The 12,224-nt window shown below is 44.1% G+C and overlaps 1 protein-coding gene across 2 annotated transcripts in view; it reads right to left on the bottom strand.

The window, feature by feature from the left end:
* Nucleotides 1–8,295, bottom strand: part of ZNF217 (zinc finger protein 217) — a 28,712-nt gene extending 20,417 nt beyond the window's left edge. The window contains exon 1 of one of the 2 annotated variants that reach the window (XM_075108958.1): nucleotides 8,162–8,295. The gene's annotated coding sequence lies outside the window, so the exon portion shown is untranslated. Of the gene's footprint in view, nucleotides 1–7,372; nucleotides 7,490–8,161 lie in introns of those variants that run through there. The other variant, XM_075108959.1, reaches the window with a different exon arrangement.
* Between the last annotated feature and the right edge of the window lie 3,929 nt (nucleotides 8,296–12,224).

The raw sequence follows: 12,224 nt of genomic DNA, 5'->3' as shown, positions 1-12,224 counted from the left end.
AAATATTACACCTCATGCAATAAGGTGTTTTCCTAAGGTATATCAGAAATGTGTTTCCTACCCCCAATCTGAGGGAAGCAGAGGCCCTAAATCTAAGGAAGACGACCCTATTTGCTGCACAGCCTGTGACCTTATTTCTGACAGGGTATAACTGCCCATCTGCCTGTGACTTAAGTTAAAACACTGGAAAGCTATAAAAGTCAGCACAGATAAAACGTGATTTTGCAGACCAGCAGAAGAGTCAGCTTTTCTTCATAACACTACATGAAGCCAATAACTTACTCTTCATTACTGTGCATTCTCTTGCTTTCTAGGGAAGAGCTACTCCCTTCTATCTTTCAGCAGTAAATCATTTTAACACCACTTCCCAGGGTATTCCTTTGTTAACGAAGGAGCACATGAGTACACCTAACACTGTTCCTCATCCACACTGTTTTTATACCAGGTGTTCAAGTACAAAAATGTTTTTAATACAGTTTGTTAACAGTTCAGTCTGATAAAGAACTAACATGAGTACCTTTAAAGGAAATGGAGATTTAGGGGGAGGAAGGGGAGGAAGAGAGTTGTTTGCTTCAGCTGCAGGAAAGATCAAAACGAAGGCGTTCAGGTTGAAAAGAGAACATAAAAGATGACCCCAAATTGGAATTTCCACTCCCTAAATCTGCAAACTTAAGTCCCCTTGTTAGTCTTCATCCTTCAGGCTTGAAGTTTTCAAAGTTATCCTAAACTTAAGCGCTCAGAGGGGTTTTCATGGCTTATCTTTTTATCCCAAGAGAGACAGACGCCACTCTCTTTTCCTCAGTTACAGTCCCTCTAACAACACTACAGAGCTTTCCAACGCGGTGATACCAAGACAATTCACACAAACGGAACTGAGGAGACACACATACACACCAGAATGCAGGACTGTCAGTATCCAGGCATTTCTCCACAAACCCTTTAAAAGACCTTTCAATACAAAAACCTTTCTATAGTCAGATAAGACAGACACACGTGCAAGCCATTTTCCCCCTGAAGTCTAGCAAACAGGATTTTAATCACCAGTGGAAAATAACTAGTAGTTAATAATGAACAATATTAGGAAAACTCCCTCCCCCCATTTCAGACATCTATACTAATAGAAACAAAGGATATCCTTTCTCTAAAAAACCTTTTCCTGTGGAGTCCCTTTTTCTTTAAGGCTATATGTCTAACAGTGTTTTGGCAGAGGATGGATGAGCTGAATGTGTCTCCTCAGTGAACTGAATGCCTCTTCTATCAAAAGATGTAATTATTCCTTTTAAAGCACAGAACATATAAGCTTGCATCATTTTGCACATGTTTCTCCTCCACTGAGCAAAAGCAAATATAAAAGAGACTAATTCTTGGCATTAAAGGAGGAAGTGCTACAAATAAGTATTGACTTTTAAAGTTCAGAAGGACTGCTCTACCAGCCGGATTTTTTTCCCTTTTTCCCCCCCTCTGATTAGGGGTGACTTTCTCAGGAACCACACAACCCAAGTGTACTTTGGACAACCTGAAGTGCCCAATACCTGTTGTAGAAAGGCTGGAAGACACAAGGGCGATCCTACTTTAAATAAGTCTGGGACACATTTCACCACTGCTATAAGATGATGCAACTTCATTAAATCAAGAAATTACATGCACTTAAACTGGCAATGACCCCTTACCTTACAAAACAGTTTATTGTTCTCTCCACAGCAGGTAAAGACTCTCTTGGTGGAGCGAGCGATACATTTTTATTGTTGAGTCAATCTCGCTCTACATAGACTGCCTTATATGTTTAATCTTGGTTTTTGTTTAAAAAAAAAAAAAGGTATTCTCAGAGACCTTAAAAGCAAATTTGACTTTTTTACTTCTTGGCAAAAGGATGTTAGGTCTCTCCAGCAGCCACAACTACAAAGAAGTGGTAAACTCAGAGTTTACCAATTAGACTTAGTTCCTCATTACTCAAGAGCCAGGCGATCCTCTGTAGCAGTTACAGGCCAAGTTGCATCCCTTTGGGCAGCATAGGTGAAATAACAGGAAGAGATTTTTCTACTATTCCTGAATTTGAGAGAAGCAGTCACTTCCAAAGAGTTCACTTTAAGGTCATTAATCTTGCCTAGTGCTCTCACCTGATTTCAACTCTGAATCTAACTCTTACCCAGCACAGCTCAAACCCCTGTACCTTGGAAGAAAAAGCAGCAACTTCTTACCCTTCCCCTCTACAGAGCAGAGACTTTGAAGTTGTCACTTTCAAATATACCCAACAAGTATGTATTTGCAAAAATCAGTCTTGAAAGGTGGAGAAAGGTACACAATCCAAGGGAAAGACATTTACTTCTACTTAAGACATCCCCTGGACCAGCATCAGATGATACTAAAATAGAAAAGTGCTAGAAATAAGACACTTCAAATAGCTGCCTCCTTTCTTCCATGCAGGTGGGAGATCTCCCAGAGACCCACATAGACTGATGGAGATGAAACCTTTTCCATGGCCTAGCATGACATTCTCTCGCCCCAGTGGACTGGAGGGATGTATGTGATGATGGAGTCCAACATACTGGGCTTCAGGGTGCCAAACTGCCCTAGCAAGGAGAGTTAACATCCACAAGAAACCGACCTTTCAAAACAGGCATTGGCTTCATATACAAATTTTACTCCCATAAGCAAAAAAAAATTTATTAGACACTAACATTAAAGCTAAACAGAAATTGTGGCCTCTCCAGGCCACCTTTACATGTTTTCCTTACAAGGTACTAAAGGTCACAGTCTTTGGACTACATTTAGTTTGCTTCTTCCCACTCGTGTACCAAAAGAAAGAGGCTGACATAACCCCAAGGATTTCACCCAACCAGTCCTCAACTATCATTAAAAAGTGTAAGCACAATACAAGGGCATTTAATTTCCCTGATGTAGGTTATGTCAGAGGTAAACTGCACTCACTTTATTACACTGAAAAATGCAAGTGTACCCATTGCGCATAAACAAACTCAGACTTTGATACTTTTAGTTACATAAAATCTTTAGCACATAGAAAATCACTATCCAGTCAATTATTCACTTACACTTGGATGGGTTTCTGCTCAAATCTTTAAGTCGCACTGATCTACGTAGATTTTCCTGCATATTCTAACCACATTTCCTCCTGTACTTTCTTTTGAAATTCTCAAGGCAGTCTGATAACCCACCCATCTTCTGCATTGAACTCAAAGATACCATATTTTGAAACAAGTATGTCACACCTATCCTTTTGATTTGTAATTCGTTTTTTCCCAGCAAGTACATTGTTTTACTTTGAAACTGAAAGCCTATTCGTATCACCACTTAATATTTTTTTTTTTTAAGGGGGGCAGCAAGTTAAGGAGTAAGACTCTAAAAAGCTAGATTTATGATAAGCTATAAGCCATGCTCTGACCAAAGTCATATGATTATATCAGCAGAAGTCTAAATATTTTTTTCCCATTGACGTACACCCAGGCTTGGCATAAATAAGTTTTCATCAGCAACAAAACAAGATTATTTGGGAATCTCACAGAAAAAAGTTGATTTCTAAAAGCAAATTGTTTTGAGAGTAGCTTTCTGTTTGGAGGTACACAAAAACCTAGGGAAGTTTAGGCTGGAAAAGTGCATTTGGTTTTTTTAAATCCTGAAATACAACACATACTGAGAATCTTACATAGCTTGGTCATATCCTTTTCCTTACTTTTGTATTCAGTTGCAAATCTCTTGTGGTATGAGTCACATCTCTCTAAAAGCATGCATACAGTAGTCAGCAGAATCCCCTGTTCGTATTAACGCCCCAGAAAGAAAAACTTTTTTGTTACTAAAGTCACCTTAAAAAGAAGGGGTCAAGGGTCATCAGAAATGGCCCGAAGTCCATTAAAAGTAAACAGCAGTTTGAAATTAATGTAGTTATGAGATGTGGAAAAAGTATCTGACTGGGAGGCTGATGTTCTAAATCAAGAGCCTCAAAAATAAGAGGGCTGAGCTGGCAAATGGCAGCCCTGCTGTAACTGAAATGTACTGTCTTGCTATATTTAAAGACAATACCTCAACAGTTAAGTATTAGAACGTTTTAAGTGAGATAAATAAGCATAAGACACAGGCAAATATCCTTGGTTATTTAATCATTCTGAAAGCAGCGTGGAAGTGTGAGGGTGAGTTCAAAGGTCAAACTCTTCTTTCAGCCTCTCGCAAAGAAAAGAAAGCTTAGCCCCTTCCACCTTAGGGAAGGGGGGACTGCTCTTGCCATATGCCAGCATTTCATAACACAGGAAAGAGGGAGCATATTTACACGTACAGTGTATGGAATCTTTCACTAGGACAATGAATTCCAACTCAAGATCCAGGTTAGAAAGAGTCGGGACAACAAAAACTCCCAAAGAACAAAGGGAAGTTAAAATTCACTTAACATTTCCCCAGAGCTTCTTAATTACCAACTCTCAGATTTTTGTAGCTAAAAGTTTACTGTAATCACCATTTTGAAAGTCTAAGTGAAACCCACAGTTCCCTTTTAAAATTACTTCCCCCTGATCACAGTAATAACTTTGCACTTTGGCCATATAAAATATGAAATTAATCTATCAGCACAGTCCTAAATGAAAATACAGTGGTAAGGAGAAGAAGATACATTCTGAGGAGTAGAAGTGAGTGCTCAAAGAGGCGTTTTTTGAGTGTGATCTAATGAAAGGGGAAACCAGAATGAAGTAACCTTTTGTGTAAGGCAGTCTGATAAAAGGTGCTAAAGTTTATTATCTTCCTCTTTCTAGCCCCTACCCTAAAGCTTGCTCTCCTAACCCCTACTAAAACAAAGCAAAACTGAAAAACATTATTCACTTAAAATGAAGAAAAGAAAAAAAAAAAATCCTTTAATCCAAAGCCTGGAAGCCATTCTCTAAAGACTACTTAATATGAAACTTTGTTTACAAGATACAAATATAGCCTTCTTACCACATTCAAAACCAGAAAACATCCACTTATTTAAAGAAATGTTTTTTTCTATTTTGATCAACAAGGACATAGGTATTAATTTTACATTTAAATTCGGGCCCACTAGTGCCATATGAATGTTTTAAATTCACATATGATATGCACTGTTTAAGAATGTTTAAACAAAGGAAGTAGGAAAAGCCTCAAAATACACAGCAAAACTTAATGGCCTCAATTTTAAAATACATACTGATTGCAGCATGGCAAAATGATTCTTTTCTGCTTACAGCCAGTCTTCAGAAAGACTAAGTGCAGCCAGTGTAGTAATTTGTCCCACTGGAAATTCCGTATAAAACATCTACCTAAAATAAACAAGGCTTCACAGCAAGAATCGTCAGTTGCCATTAAGGACACACCTTAAAGTTCTTACCACACAGTAACTAAACAAGTACAAACCAGTGGTGACTGTTTGCTACTTTTGTCTGAAAAGTTAATGAGATCAATTCACCCCTCAGTATCAGATCTTAAGATAATTTTCTTAAAAATCCAAGAGACAAACAACCCCAAAACACGAATATCCAGGGCTCGAGCGTCTGCTGTTTTATCAGAATGCCTAAGGTTCTTGTAAACACGAATATAAATATTAACATTTAAACCTGACACCACGTAATACTAAAAGGTAAAATGCTTAACTGCTCAGAACACTAGTGCTCTGGTACTGGAAGGCAGCTGTTGTTCCCCTGCCTTTTCTTTTGTTGTGCTTAATCTCATGTCAAGTCATTCAACCAACTCCAAAGCGATGAAGACATAATTGAACAACCTTAACTAAAAACTGATCTGCTCTTCTTAAATAGCTATATATGCTGCTTAACGATTCAAAACGGCCAACGTATGAAAAAGAATCTATAGAATTTAAATCAGCAACTCTGGTGCATGCAGAAGAGTTGCTTGGCTGTAGGCCAAGCCAATCAATAATCACTGTAATAACCGTGTTTCTAAAGTTATTTGTTTTCCATATTCATCATCCTAAAAACTTAAAGACAAAACTCGAAAACTCGGACTGCTTTCAAGAACGGGCTGTGAGGCACAAAATCCAAGTGTTTTGTGCAGAATTACAATATTGCTCATTAGAAAAAACGTTACAGAAAGATTTGTGATCACAAAGCCACATTCCTGCTACAGATCTTAAAATATTGACTCAGTTACAGAACTAATAAAGGGGGAGAAAAAGAAAAAAAAAAACCCACCCTCCTCCACCCTTCCCCTCTTCCCTCCCCCTCTGCCAAAGAATGCAGTTTATCCTACTTATTCAAAACTGTCCTTTTATATCATCCAAGGACAGGCTGAAACCTTAGTGTGGACATCACAAATTAAAGTATTAGTCGTATTCCCAAACCTACAGTTAATAAGAGCTCCTAAGAGCAATAAAACATGGCGTTAAAGCATTTGCAAGCCATTGTCATAGCACTGTGCTCTGATACCTTTGCAGACACAAAACCAGCCCCCACCAACCAACAAGCATGTAAGCATTGGTCAGCAAGTCAATGCCTGCTATTCAACTTGTAGTTAGGCGTTTTATTTCTGTGTCTTTCAGATCATATCACTCCTGCATTTCAGGGCCTAATAAAATGTGAAGAATGATATGCTCCCTCTCTCATTGCATCTGAAACCGCGTTATTTCCCTCTCTTCTTTTTCACACATTCTTACAAAAACTTCCCTTTTCACATACTTCTATAAGAAAACATTTCACTGCATCTACTTCAGTTCCTATTTCTATTTTCGATTTTCACTAGATCCTTCTGCTGCTGCCTCCCCCTCAAACCCACTGGTAGAAACTGATGTAGTTTTAAAGCTCTCAAGGTCATTCCAGAAATGAAGGAAAAAAATGTTGCCTTAAAAAAAAACAAACCTTTAAACAGACAAAACCCCTAAACCAAACCCTTTTCAAATTCAAACGCCTTTCATCAGCAGATCAATAACCCAACATAAAGATTTTTGTTCGCCACCACTTCAAAACTATTACACTTCAATTCAAATACTTACTGGGAGTCACACAGCACATTTTATGGGATGGCTCATTAGAGTACATACAGACCTTACTTTGGCTGCAGGTTTTCTGTGTGGGAAACAAACAAACAAAAAAAAAAAGCCACCCCGCACCCAGAAACAGTAAGTCCAGGAGGTATCACGGAACGGGAGTGAAATCCAATATTCTAGAATTTTATTGTCCTCGCCTGGCAACGTCTTTTGTTGCTTAAGAAGTCAGTTGAGGCTTATTTATTTATTTTCTAAACTTCCTATTCCACTAAAAAAAAAAAAGAGAAACACGATGCCAAAGAAATTACCAGGAAGGGTTCGGTCTTGAAGACAAAGGTAAACGAAACAAAACCTGGCAAAACGGATCAATAAACTTTTCATTAACAACCCCCACACACACACGCCCCATGAGCCACTTACTACAAATCCTGCTTCCAGGAACATCTTTGACTCACAAAGAAATAGCCTCTTCCCGCTCCAGCACCCCCCGGCCGGCCGCAGAGCCCCCCCGCCCCCCGGCCCCGCCGCCTGGGGTGTTTGAAAGCGAACACCCAGGTGTACGAGGGAAGTTTGAGACACCTCCTTGTGCGGGGGGGGCAGGGGAGGCGATCCCGGGCGGGAGGAGGGAGCCGGGGACAGCGAGAAGTTTGAGGGAGGGAAGAAGAAGGAGGAGGAGGAGGAGGAGGAGGAAGGGTTGCTCTGCCTCCGGCCGGCCCCGGGGAGGGGGCCCCGGGGGTTCGTTACCTGCCGCCGCGGGGGGGCGAGGCTGAGGCGGCCCGGCTGCCGCTCACCTGGCCCCCTCCACGGCCCTTCTCCCCCCCCAGCCCCCGGGAGCCGCGTCCCCTCACACACCTGCCCTTCCTCCTCCTCCTCCTCCTCCTCCTCCTCTTCCTCCTCTCGGGCGGCCAGCGCGCCTCGCCAGCCCCCCGGGCGCCGGGCAGCGCGGGGATGGGCGGCCCTGCTCTGAGGGCCGGGCCCCCACCTCACAATGGGGGGGCTCTACCCCCTGATCCCCTCTAAGCGTCCCGGAGGGCGGCTGCCCCCCCCCTCCCGCCCCGCGGTCAGTCACACAACCGGCCCCTCACGGCAGAGGCCGCCCCGAGGGGACGGGAAGGGGCTGCGCCTCCCTCAGGTGCCCCCTTGGGGGGGGGGGGGGGGAGGGAGAGGGGGCAGAGCTCCCCGGGAAGGTGACCCCCGGCCCTCCCTCACCTGTGCCTGAGCCGCCTCCCCGGCCGGCATCCTGAGGCGGGGGCAGAGGGAGGAGGGGAGCGGGGGCGGCCGCCCGCGGTGCCGCCGGAGCCCGGACTCGGCGGCGCTGGCGCTCGGGGCACTGTTTGTAAACCGCTCCCGCCGCAGCTGTTGCTCGGGCAGCGCCGGCCACGCCCCTCCCCGCCTAGGCCCCTCCCCCGGGCGGATCAAGCCACGCCCCCTCGGCGGGGCGGGGCGGGGCGGGCGGCCCGTGAGGCGCGGGGCCGGCCCGGGCCTGGTCACCGACGCCGGGCCCGGAGCGGGGGAGGGGTCCGGGGGTCCCCCGGGGCGGGGGGGTGGGGGGGGTGTCCCGCGGGCCGGGGCTCGCCGGGCGGCCGTCGCCTTTGTGCCGCCGGGGAGCGCGGGAGGCCGCGGCGGCGTGCGGGCCCGGGCGGCGGGTCGAGGCCCGGGCGGCCTTTGTGCGGTGCCTCGGGGGGACGGGGCGATGGTTATCGCCCTGAATAACAAAACGCAGCGAGGGGCATCACGGAAAGCCTTGTCTCAGCCCGACATAAAGCCTGCGCCCGGCTGGGGCCATCACGGGCCGGGCTGCGCCCCCCAGCCTCCCTTTGCAAATGCAAATAAAGCCCGTGCCCGGCGGGAGCGCTGCCCCTCGGGTCCCTCCGGCGCATGGCCGCGGGGCAGAGCGGCCCCCGCCGCCTGCCGGGGCTCCCCTGAGACCGGCGGCCAGCACGGCGGGGCGCGGCCTGGAGGGGAGCGGGGCCGCCACAGAAATAAGGCAAACCTGCTCTAGAAATGGCCCCAAAATGGCCAGGCCCTTCGTACGTCTTGCGTTTCTTTTGCCGGTCCTGAGCGCTCAGGTGTTGGCCTGGCAGAGCATGACTTGGAGGGGGCTGGGCGCTACAGCGGAATTAAGCAGGCAAAAACTTGAAATATTTTGTTTTCAGCTGTTCCATTTCGAACTGAGGAGCTTTTCAGGAGTTAAAGCCAACCTGCAATACTATTATAACACTGTCGGCAAAGCGCTTAATCTATGCTAGACTCTGAGGCTAGCACCTTTCTCAAGTAAAGGGATAAGAAAGATGCACATTTCCATGTGGTCCCTCCTCTTGTTTTTTCCCCAAAGACACACCGAGACCTGTTAAAGTCAGTTTAGTTTACATCAGGAGGTCTAGATTGCACCCAGGGGCTTATTTGCTTCAATATAAAAATCATCCTGACTGAGTGGAGGACATTTCTAAAATAATTGCAACTAAAATTATGTGAGGTTTTTTTTATGTGCTTTTTTGAAGTGTCCTGAAAATGTTCTCCCCGTCTAAAACAAGCAACGTTACTCAGGCTGAAATTCAGGTCACTTATATGGGAAATAAAGATTAATCAAAAAACATTACAGAATGTGGTAATGTACTCACTCACCAGGTAATTCTGGAAGGTGAAAGATCTTTATTGGCAAATTTGGATCGCACTAGCCCGAAGCGGAGTTCTTTTCATGAACAGAAGGTCAAACCTGAGAAGGCCAGACTTTTAAAATCCGTATGTTTAAGACCCGGCCCTTCAGCTGGTCACATAAGTGCATGGTGCGCCCTTCCTAGTTCCCTGCAAGTTAAAACACCTCTGCGTGAATCAGCTGTGTGAGCCAAGACCACAGGGTTTTGCCTCAGTCTGCTTCTTTACAGGTTTCAGGCGTTCGGTCTTGGTCCTCCCGCTGCTCTGAATGGTCCGAGAGTTTTGAGATGATACAGGAGGAAACTGATGCGGGGCTTGTTGCACAGTGAGCAATTTCAGTTGTGTTTTTTAAGTGTGATTTTTTTTGGAGTATGATGTATCCGAGCGAGGTGTTCACACATGCATGCAAGATATTCCACTGTACCGCAAGAGCTTCTCCTTCCTTTCTAACTTCCTCTACGCTAACTTGTACTGCGTGACCAAACCTGATCCCGCAGACACTCCCAGGTTTAAGCACAGGAGTAGGCCAGGACGCTTCAGCGGGACCTGGAAGTTTAGGTATCGATATCTAGAAATGCCAGCACGGCAATAAGAACAAAGCCGAATTTTGCTGGAAATGGGCGTGGGAGTTACCAGTCTTGCTACACCCAGTGGCCTGAATCACATGACTCTCAAAAATCATGACTGTTAAAGTATTAGTCTCCTTATTGTCTCCTGATTTTAATATTTTTAAAGTCATTATATTGAAGACTCGCAAACAACTTTGGGGCCCACAAACTTCAAAAAAACAATACTAAACTTGTGCTTTTGCTCTTAACTATGTCTCCTTAGACTCACAGGGTCAGGTTTTGCAATATTTCATGTTCTCATGACATACCAAACCCAATTATTCCCCCCTCCCCCTTTCATTTTTTACCCCTTTTTGAAGATTGTACTTTTTCAGGTGAAATACACCGACCTTGGTCACAAGGGGCGTTTCACTGGAGCCAGGACTCTGGGTGACTGTAAGCGTGATTTAACAGAGAATGTAGAAGCCGTATGGTTTTTATCCAGTGGATAAAATTTATCCTGTGGATAACATAAGAAAGTAAAAAGACTGTTTCGGGGGGGGGAAAAAAAAAAGGCTCGTATATCTTAAAACTTTTCTTCTTTTTTCCTTTTTTCTCAAAATGCATCACATTACATGACTGAAATTAAAAAATCCAATTTATTTTTACCGATTAGCCACAATATCCTCTGTGATTTATGCTCATGGCATTGGAACTGTTTGATAGGAGACAAGGGGCAACTTGTAAAAATAAATCTTATATTTTCTTCTCCCCCTGTTTTGCCTTGCATTGAGGGCATTCGCTGCCTTTCTGGAGAAGCTTCAGCAATCAATGTATTATGTATGAAGTAAAAACCCCTACAACAAACGCACAGGAGAGACTGACAGACCTGTGTTTACTGTTCTGCACTATATGTTACTACACAGTCTTGCAATATTAAACCTAGCCCGAAACTAGACTTTGGAACCAGGCAGCATGCCCAAAATTGTGATAATCTCCTCCATAACAACAGAAAAAAAAAATAAAACAACATTGCCGAAAGCTGGAAGGTTTGATTTTAGTCCCCAAACTCCTAATGTACTTACATGTAGAAGTTCTTTTAAATTACATTACATACATTTACATTCTACAGAAATCCATACTAAAAGTCTTGCAAACCAGCTCGAGTCCTGCCCTTCTGCAGCGTGCGCATGAGAAAACCCTCGTGTCAGAGAGAATGAAAACAGAGCTAGCTGATCAGGCAACAGGAAGCCTTTACCTAAATTTAAAGTCTTTCGAGGGTTAGTGTGGATGTTTGTCTCAGACAACTGACCTGGATAGCAAAATAGCCAGCCTATACCTGGCAGCTGGAGATCGGCCAGGTTTCATTCTTTGCACAGGGACTCTCTCATTTTAAATTCGTATTTAGGCAGCTATTAAATCTGGCCCGCCGTTGCGGTTAAGGCACAAATGGGATTTAGAGGATCTGGGTTCAGTCCCAGCTCTGCCACAGACTTCCTGCGTGATCTTGGGCAAGTCTTCTCACCAGGCTCACAAAATTCAGCAGGTTGGGTTTTGGTTTGCCTTTTTTTTTTTTAAGCCCCCGCTCTAGCAGTCAAGTCATTACATGAAATTCTCCGTTCGCTGGCATGAATAGATAAATAAAGTAAATAGGCAGTGTTTTAGCTTTTAAGGAGATAAGCTTGAAACCACGATCAGAGTGTAACCTAATGGCTCAAAGTCAGAGAACAAATTTTAGAAGTCCTTTTCAAAATGGGTGTCTGGGCCACAGGTTGGAATAGAAAGTTCTACAGTCTTCATTTCTGCATAACGATTTCTATTTGTAAAGTCAGGATCATTTCGTTCCTTTGCTTACAAAGTTGTTCATAAATTATGTGATGTTCAGATGAGACTGAGACTAGAAAACAGAATCTCTTATGAGAAAGACTTTATCAGTGTTCTGTGGCTTGTTTTTTTGAATTTCCCCTTTGCACAAATTACTTCTTTCAGCATTATTTCAGCAACGAGTAAAAGAAAATCCCATCGTGTCAGATGATTCTCCTGTTTTTGCCTCTGCAGAAGCACCCGCA

Source organism: Phalacrocorax aristotelis, chromosome 13 (genome assembly GCF_949628215.1).
Source record: "Phalacrocorax aristotelis chromosome 13, bGulAri2.1, whole genome shotgun sequence".
In the NCBI taxonomy this organism is placed as follows: Eukaryota; Metazoa; Chordata; class Aves; order Suliformes; family Phalacrocoracidae; genus Phalacrocorax; species Phalacrocorax aristotelis.
The sequence above is the reverse complement of the archived record's forward strand: the minus strand, read 5'-3'. Positions and strand labels throughout refer to the sequence as shown.